Consider the following 6,851-nt stretch of genomic DNA (forward strand, 5'->3'; position numbering starts at 1 on the left):
TAGAAAAAAAAGAGAGCTACAATGGTTTTCTTTGCGGAAAGAGGGCGCACGGAGCGAGGAGGGAAAGAAAAAAAAATGGCACGTAAAAACGATGTCGCGGAAACCGGGAGCCATGCATTTTCGCGTCCTCACAAAGAGGGGAAGCCATCCTTTTCGTCCGAGCGCCGCTGGAGATACGCCGCCTCGCCACGGTGGACACAATGCCTGAATGGCGCGTCGTAAAAGGCGGTCGTTGCGAACCGCTTCAAGGAGGCCGCTACTCACAGAGCTTTCACGGAGCCGCCAGCAGTCGCCTCGCAGCGCAGGTCACAACTGGCACGCTGAGTGAAAGAGATGACGCTACTTGATGCCATGATGGCGCATTTTCCGGGAAAGCCGAATGAAGGCATTGATTCTGCACAAAAGGAAAAGCTCCCATTTTACAAACACCCAGTGTATATACTATAGGAAGTCACTTTACGCATCTGCACTTTTCTGACATTGCCCAATAAGAAACATCGAAATACAGAAAGAGAAATAATCATTGTCATTGCCTGTTCTTGTTGCTCTCGTTACGATCACAATAAGGTTCCGAACAGCGCTTCCGCCTACACTGGGCGGATCTCTTGTAATTGCTTGGCCACGTTTCATACTGCTTTTAAACAGTATGCTGTTGCTCTTGTCTCTGATTCCGTGCACGTGCCTGCCTGTCTGTTTCATTTAATTAGCGGATGTAGCATTTCATAGCAACTCGCACGTTGTATAAACGCTGAAGCCAGCAAGCTGTACAGTGTCTGCGCATTAGTTTCAACCCCGTGGGGTTCTTTAACAAGTACGGTGCACGATAGCTTTATCTTTTGTACCTATTTACCGGAGCACAAGTGCCACGGCTGGGAGCACAGCTCACGACGTTTTGCTTAGGAAAGGAAGCCTAATGTCACTGAGCCACAATGGTGGTTATTGCCACATATCTGGAGAAAAAAAAAGAAAACAAAAGAAATACATAAAGAACAAAAAAATGAGCTTGGCAAAGAGATAATGTTTATAGACGATGCGCTTAGTTTCAGCTGGTTCGCTACTCATGATCTGCTCTACATGCTTCGGAAGAAACGGCGTCATAGAAAACGAAGACAACCGTAACGCAGCACAGCACTGTTTCAACTATCATTCGACAATCCTTTGGTGAACGCTTTAAGAAACCGCTCAACAGATCTGTCCTGAGTGAGCTGAGAGATGGCTTGTCGGAAGCAAGACATATACCAGAGAAGCTGAAGGAGAGGGCTGCAAGCTTTGCGGGAATGGAGACAAAGCCAGCCGTAAATCTATGCAGGCCACTACACGATCTCTGGCTGTGGCTTCGACTTCGCTGTGCGTGACCTGTCAGCCGCTGAAACAGCCTGGAGTATCTCGCAGGCAGTGCGTTTCTGGCGTGGTCAGAGTTTGTGTGGAGGAGGAGGCTATGCGGCCATTGTACAGACGCGCCGCACTGCGCTAGAACATGCGTCACAGTGGACGACGCCGACGACGATGAATCGGGTGGCGTTACCGCCACGCCAGACCGCAGCGTCCGGGCCGTCCGCGTCGGAGTCAGTAGCCTCAAGGACGGTCATTTGAAGCCTTCGAGGCTCTGACGAACGCTCAACAACCGAGGCGGCGGGTGTGCATTTTCTGGAGCTGAAATGGACGGCAACAGCGTGAATCTCCCGGGCAAGCCGGAACTGCGAAGGATAGAAGGAAATGGGCGGAAACGAGGAGAGGGGCGTTCGGCAAAATTCGAGAGAAACTGGCTGCCACGTACATTCTGCTCTTTCTTTTTTTCTTTGCAATTTATTTATTTATTTGATTTGTATACATACAAGCACAAGACACAGAGAAAAGAGGGAGAGAGCAAGCTGGCAACTGCCACCAGAAGGGGCACAACACCTGCCTGCTCTTTCGGGAGGAGGGAAGAGACAGAGGAAAGGAAGTTAGGAGGAGAAAAAGAGGAAAGGAGATAGGAAAGTGAAGAAACAAATTGACGAAGACTTGGACAAAAATAGGTAAAGACACACACACACACAAAAAAGGAACGCTTATAGACGGGGGCCGGATCTGTTTGGTCCATAAAGGTCAGCAGAGCTCGATGGGCCTGGTCGCGTCGCGATACACAACCTCTCGGAAAGAGGTAATCGTCGATGGTCGGGCATTTAAATTTCCGGGCAGTCACAGTCATGATTACAAGATGAAGGGGGGCGATCAGCCTCTTCATTTCCAGCAATGCCCACGTGCGAAGGTATCCACTGGGCAGCTAGGGACATCCCGCGTGAGAGAATTTTGTCGGCTGATTCTACGATACTGCATAGAATAGGGCTGTCGGCCTCTTTTCCAGTGAGTCTGCTAAGGGCACCACGAGAGTCTGTAAGGATGACGATTTTCGATGTAGGCAATCCTTTTTGCACGTACTTAAGGGCGACATCAATCGCTGCGAGTTCCGCAGTCACTGATGATGACGGGTGAGGTATTTTAAACACTCGTCTGATGTCTGTCGAAGGACAAAAGAAAGCTGCAGAAGCGCCGAGGCCGTCGTTGCGTACAGATGCGTCCGTAAATACTTTAACATAATCTCCAAATTTTTCAGATAAGTGTGACTGGGCTAATTGGAATAGTGCCGAAACAGGTTGGTCACACTTTTTCCGTATTTCTGGAATTGACTGGTGAATGGGCAATATGCATTTACTGTGCCCTTTCGATGTGTTCACAGAGGTGGTTTCGTCCGAATTGCCAGTCATGCCAGTAAACAAAGCCGCCATTTTCCCCATGCGAGAGAGCGGGCGCCGAGTCAGCCTATTAACGAGTGCTTTGCCATCTGGGGCGCGGTGCATGCGCTCGATATGATGTAACGCTCTCTGGCCAGCTTGTAGCCTTAGGGGCAACTGGTGTGCTTCAGTGAGTAATGGAATAGATTGGGCCTCTCGAGGTAAGCCAAGCATGACTCGGAGGGCAACACGATGATCCCGTTCCAGTTGAGACAATAAACCAGGCGCAACATTCAAGACTGGCAAGGCATACATCACGCAAGAGAGTACAGATGATTGGTACACCTGCAGCGCTGTCGTCTAATCAATGCCATCGCCCCTAGCAGTCAAGGCGGCCACATACTGGAGCAGGGACAGCGATTTGCGCCGCACAGAGGCAACAGCAGGGCGCCAAGAAAGACGATCATCGATGATTACGCCCAGGTAGCGGTGTTGCTGTACCCATTGTATCGGTGTGTCTTCGAGGTGTAGCCTGCTTTGCAATGCTTGTCGCTGTAAATGAAGCACGTCAGCGATACGTGTAGTGGCCGCCATCACTGCGGTATGGCTCTGGGAGGCGAATAAGCGCAAGAAGGCTTCATCTCAAGATGCTTCGCTTCCTATCTGCTCACAACCGCTCTCATTATGTAGTGCGTGTTCGAGTTGACACCGTATTGAGTGCTGCGTCAAGCAGAGAGTTGATTCATGATATAAGCCGCGGCAGCTCGTTGGCGCAGGAATGTTTGAGAATAAAGAAATGCATTACAGGGAGTAAGAATGGAATACTGGAAATGATGCTTCTTCAGAATATGCGGGCGTGCCCGCTTTTCAGCAGTAAGCTTTCCTTCCAGATTAGTTTTTCAATTGTAAAGAAAGTGTTACGTTTCTTTTTTCAGAGGCTTTAAAAGCATTTACACGACTTTTCTGCAGTGAAAACGTCCAGAAGCTTGGCATATTAACGCGACAGCTTGTTTTGCAGAAATTCCGGTGTCGCTGGTATCGGCAGCGGCGTCTTTGGTTGTGAGGGAAAAATCAGCGTTATCTATGAGCGGAAACTTGAGGTAGATGCAAATGAAAAAACGACAAAAAATCTTAGGTATGAATGGGACCGGAGATTCGAACCCTGCGACCCCTTGCTACGAGGTGCGATGCGTTTAGGCGCTCGGCCACCACGCATATATCATGTGGCATACTAACGGCGAGCTATTTATACACACCATTTAGCGTTCGTGGGACGAACATCTAGGAGTTTCTGCTGCGGCTTGACAGAAATCCCGCGAAATGTGGCGATGGGCCCACGGCCGCGCTTTCCGTGTTCCGTCGCGCCGTATGTATGGATATGGGAGCCGGCGCGCGTCCGTACTTTCGCCTTCCTTGCGACACGCTTTAGGTGTCAACCGAGAATCGAAGCCAGGCTAGCGATTGAAAAGGCGATAAGAACACGGTTCCGTTACGCTACCACGTTCTACTCTCCAAAGCGAAGCTCAAGCGTCCTCTTAATTTCGGATCCTTATTTCTAGGGGAAAACACACAAAAAAAAAATATGCATTTTTTGTGCCCGACAAGCCTTACACAGATTATATTCACAGCAAAGAGTGATTCCACCTATCAGTGGAATCCACCTATCAGTTATCAGAGTGATCAGAGTGATCAGAGTGATCCCACCTATCAGGCGTTTAGATAGCATTCTTCTACTGGACAGGCTTTTAGTATTTGAGGCCCGAGTATCTAACGAGAGAAGTGAGTCAAATAATCAGATATCTTTAAATCACTCAGAGCAGTTTACCAGTTTGTTACCTAACAATATGCGATTAGAAGTTACATATTGCCATGTGAGAGACAGCTCATTGACACATGAAGGAACCATGGGACGCGATTTATTTAGTGAAAGCTGAGCAATTGCACGAGGAACAATCGAGTGACAATCGTGATAATATGTTTTCGCGCAAATTAAATGCAAAAATAAATGAAGCTCTCTCTGTTCACGTAACACGTACAGGGAGGAATGCACGTGAAGGAAACCGAATCTGTCAGATAACATTGCTAACGTCGATGAAACACTGACGAATATCTATCCGCTTTAACGATGTTCTATATGTCAAATTCAGCGCTGATTTTCACGTAAACAGTGCCATTGAAGTCTTCACAATGATTTAAAAAAAAAACTTTTGAGGAGGACTCTACAAGCAACTTAGGAAGCTCTCTGAGAGTACAATGAATGGGATCGTAATACGAAAGAATAGGCTGCAAATAAGGGTTAATTTACCGACCCTAACAATGCACGTTTGCTACAACAATCTGCCTAGGATAAACAACACAAAAAAGAACCAGACTTTCATCCACAAAGAAGTAGTAGTGGTATTTTTTCGTGGAAGCCCCGCTTGCGGCTCTTGCTTTTTTTCTCTCTCCCTTTTGTTTTTGTAGTCCGCGTTTGGAACAAATCGAGTTTCTTCCGCGCACCACTGAACAACTGGCTTCATGATACGATCACGCGCCTTCCGATAGAACGAGACACCAACGCTGATTCGAACAGCCTCGAGAGGAATGTACCGTGCTGTCAATGAGAGTAAGAGACCGCAAGTAATGCACAGAAGGCAGCTTGAAGCGTAAGACGCATGGTCCTTGAGAACAAGCGCAGAATAAAAAAAAAGATATAACAGGAAGAAAGCGATACCACTATAGATAACGACAAGACAGGACAACGTGCCACTATCAAATGCACGCAAAGGAGAGGCGGAGACGCGAACAACGAAGAAAGGGAGCAAGAGAAAAAAAAATAAATCTCTGTGTCTGCAGAATTCGTTGTGACAGGACTCACTGGTCTCGAAACTGTTCCGGGCTCTTTCGCTGTCCTTCCACGTTTTTCTCGAGGGACAAAGCAGACGCCCTCCCGTAATAAGGGATGCCTGTGCTTGGGCCAAAGTGGCTCCATTGCTGAGTTGATTCCACGAGGAACGCGTCTTTTGGAAACAGAAGCGAAACAACTCAGAGTGTCACCATCCCGAGCCCTGCTATCAGGAAACACCCTTTCGTTCTTGCTATTGCGCGAAGACTGGTGCTAAGTGAAGATCACAGATACTGACGGTGTTAGTAGAAACATACAATGTGCTTATGTGGCGACTCTTGCTCCCTCTAGTCGGTAGCTTGGAACTAAACACCAAAGCCAGTGTTTGCTGCTGTTAGTTTATCTAGCAGTAATTCGCGCAATATGTGATGTGGCCACTCTTGCCCCTAGAGTTAGTAGACTTTATGTGAACTATTGACATGGCGGAGCAGTGCACTTTGAACCGTTTACACCGCTTTCGGGTGATTATTGTCGCATAAAAACAGTCGTTGAACGTCTTCGATTATGTAAACTGTTTATTAATGTAAACAAGAACAAGAGAAAAAAGGGGCGCTCTAAACTGTTTCGGCGAGGATTATAAAGATGCTGGGAAGCGTTCAAGAGAAAAACCCAGCCTTTCGTTTTAGTTCTGTGATTGCAACTGTGGTTGTACCTCTTCGCTCTCATGTTGGCGCCCCCAAAGAGGGGAGCCCTCTCTCCCTCTCCTTTCCCCCGAGTCGCCGCCCCTCAGTGCCATAAATCTGCCAATGCAACACATTCGTAAGCTACGGAGCACCACTCTGTTGTTGCCGCAGTCGTCGCCTCTCGTGACCTTGAAAGAAACAGTGGCGACCACGGAGGGAGAGAAGAAGAGGGAGGCAGGCAAACGCAAATTTACAACAATTATGTTACAGGTGTATATATTGCATATGAAATTTACGGACGCCCTGTAGTTTATTTCTGCTTCGTTTCAATTTCTTTACATGTAGTTTTCTTCGCACAGTATCGTATTTTACGCGGCAGAATGTTGAATACTTATGCTTGATCCAGATTAGAGTTCAGCATACTGAGAGTTTCTCTCTTTTCAAACAGAGAATTACAGTTTTCGTGAGACAGCTGCAATGCGAGAACCAGAATAAAGTGAAAAATATTGCTATCACAATGCTGTAAAACTAACAGTTGGTGTCAAATACCTAGGTGCGAACAAAAGCTGAAATTCATTCCAGAATTCTCTTTCGGTCTGTCATTTGTCCTTTTTCTTTCACGTTTATCCT

The sequence above is a fragment of the Rhipicephalus sanguineus genome, chromosome 3 (genome assembly GCF_013339695.2).
Source record: "Rhipicephalus sanguineus isolate Rsan-2018 chromosome 3, BIME_Rsan_1.4, whole genome shotgun sequence".
In the NCBI taxonomy this organism is placed as follows: Eukaryota; Metazoa; Arthropoda; class Arachnida; order Ixodida; family Ixodidae; genus Rhipicephalus; species Rhipicephalus sanguineus.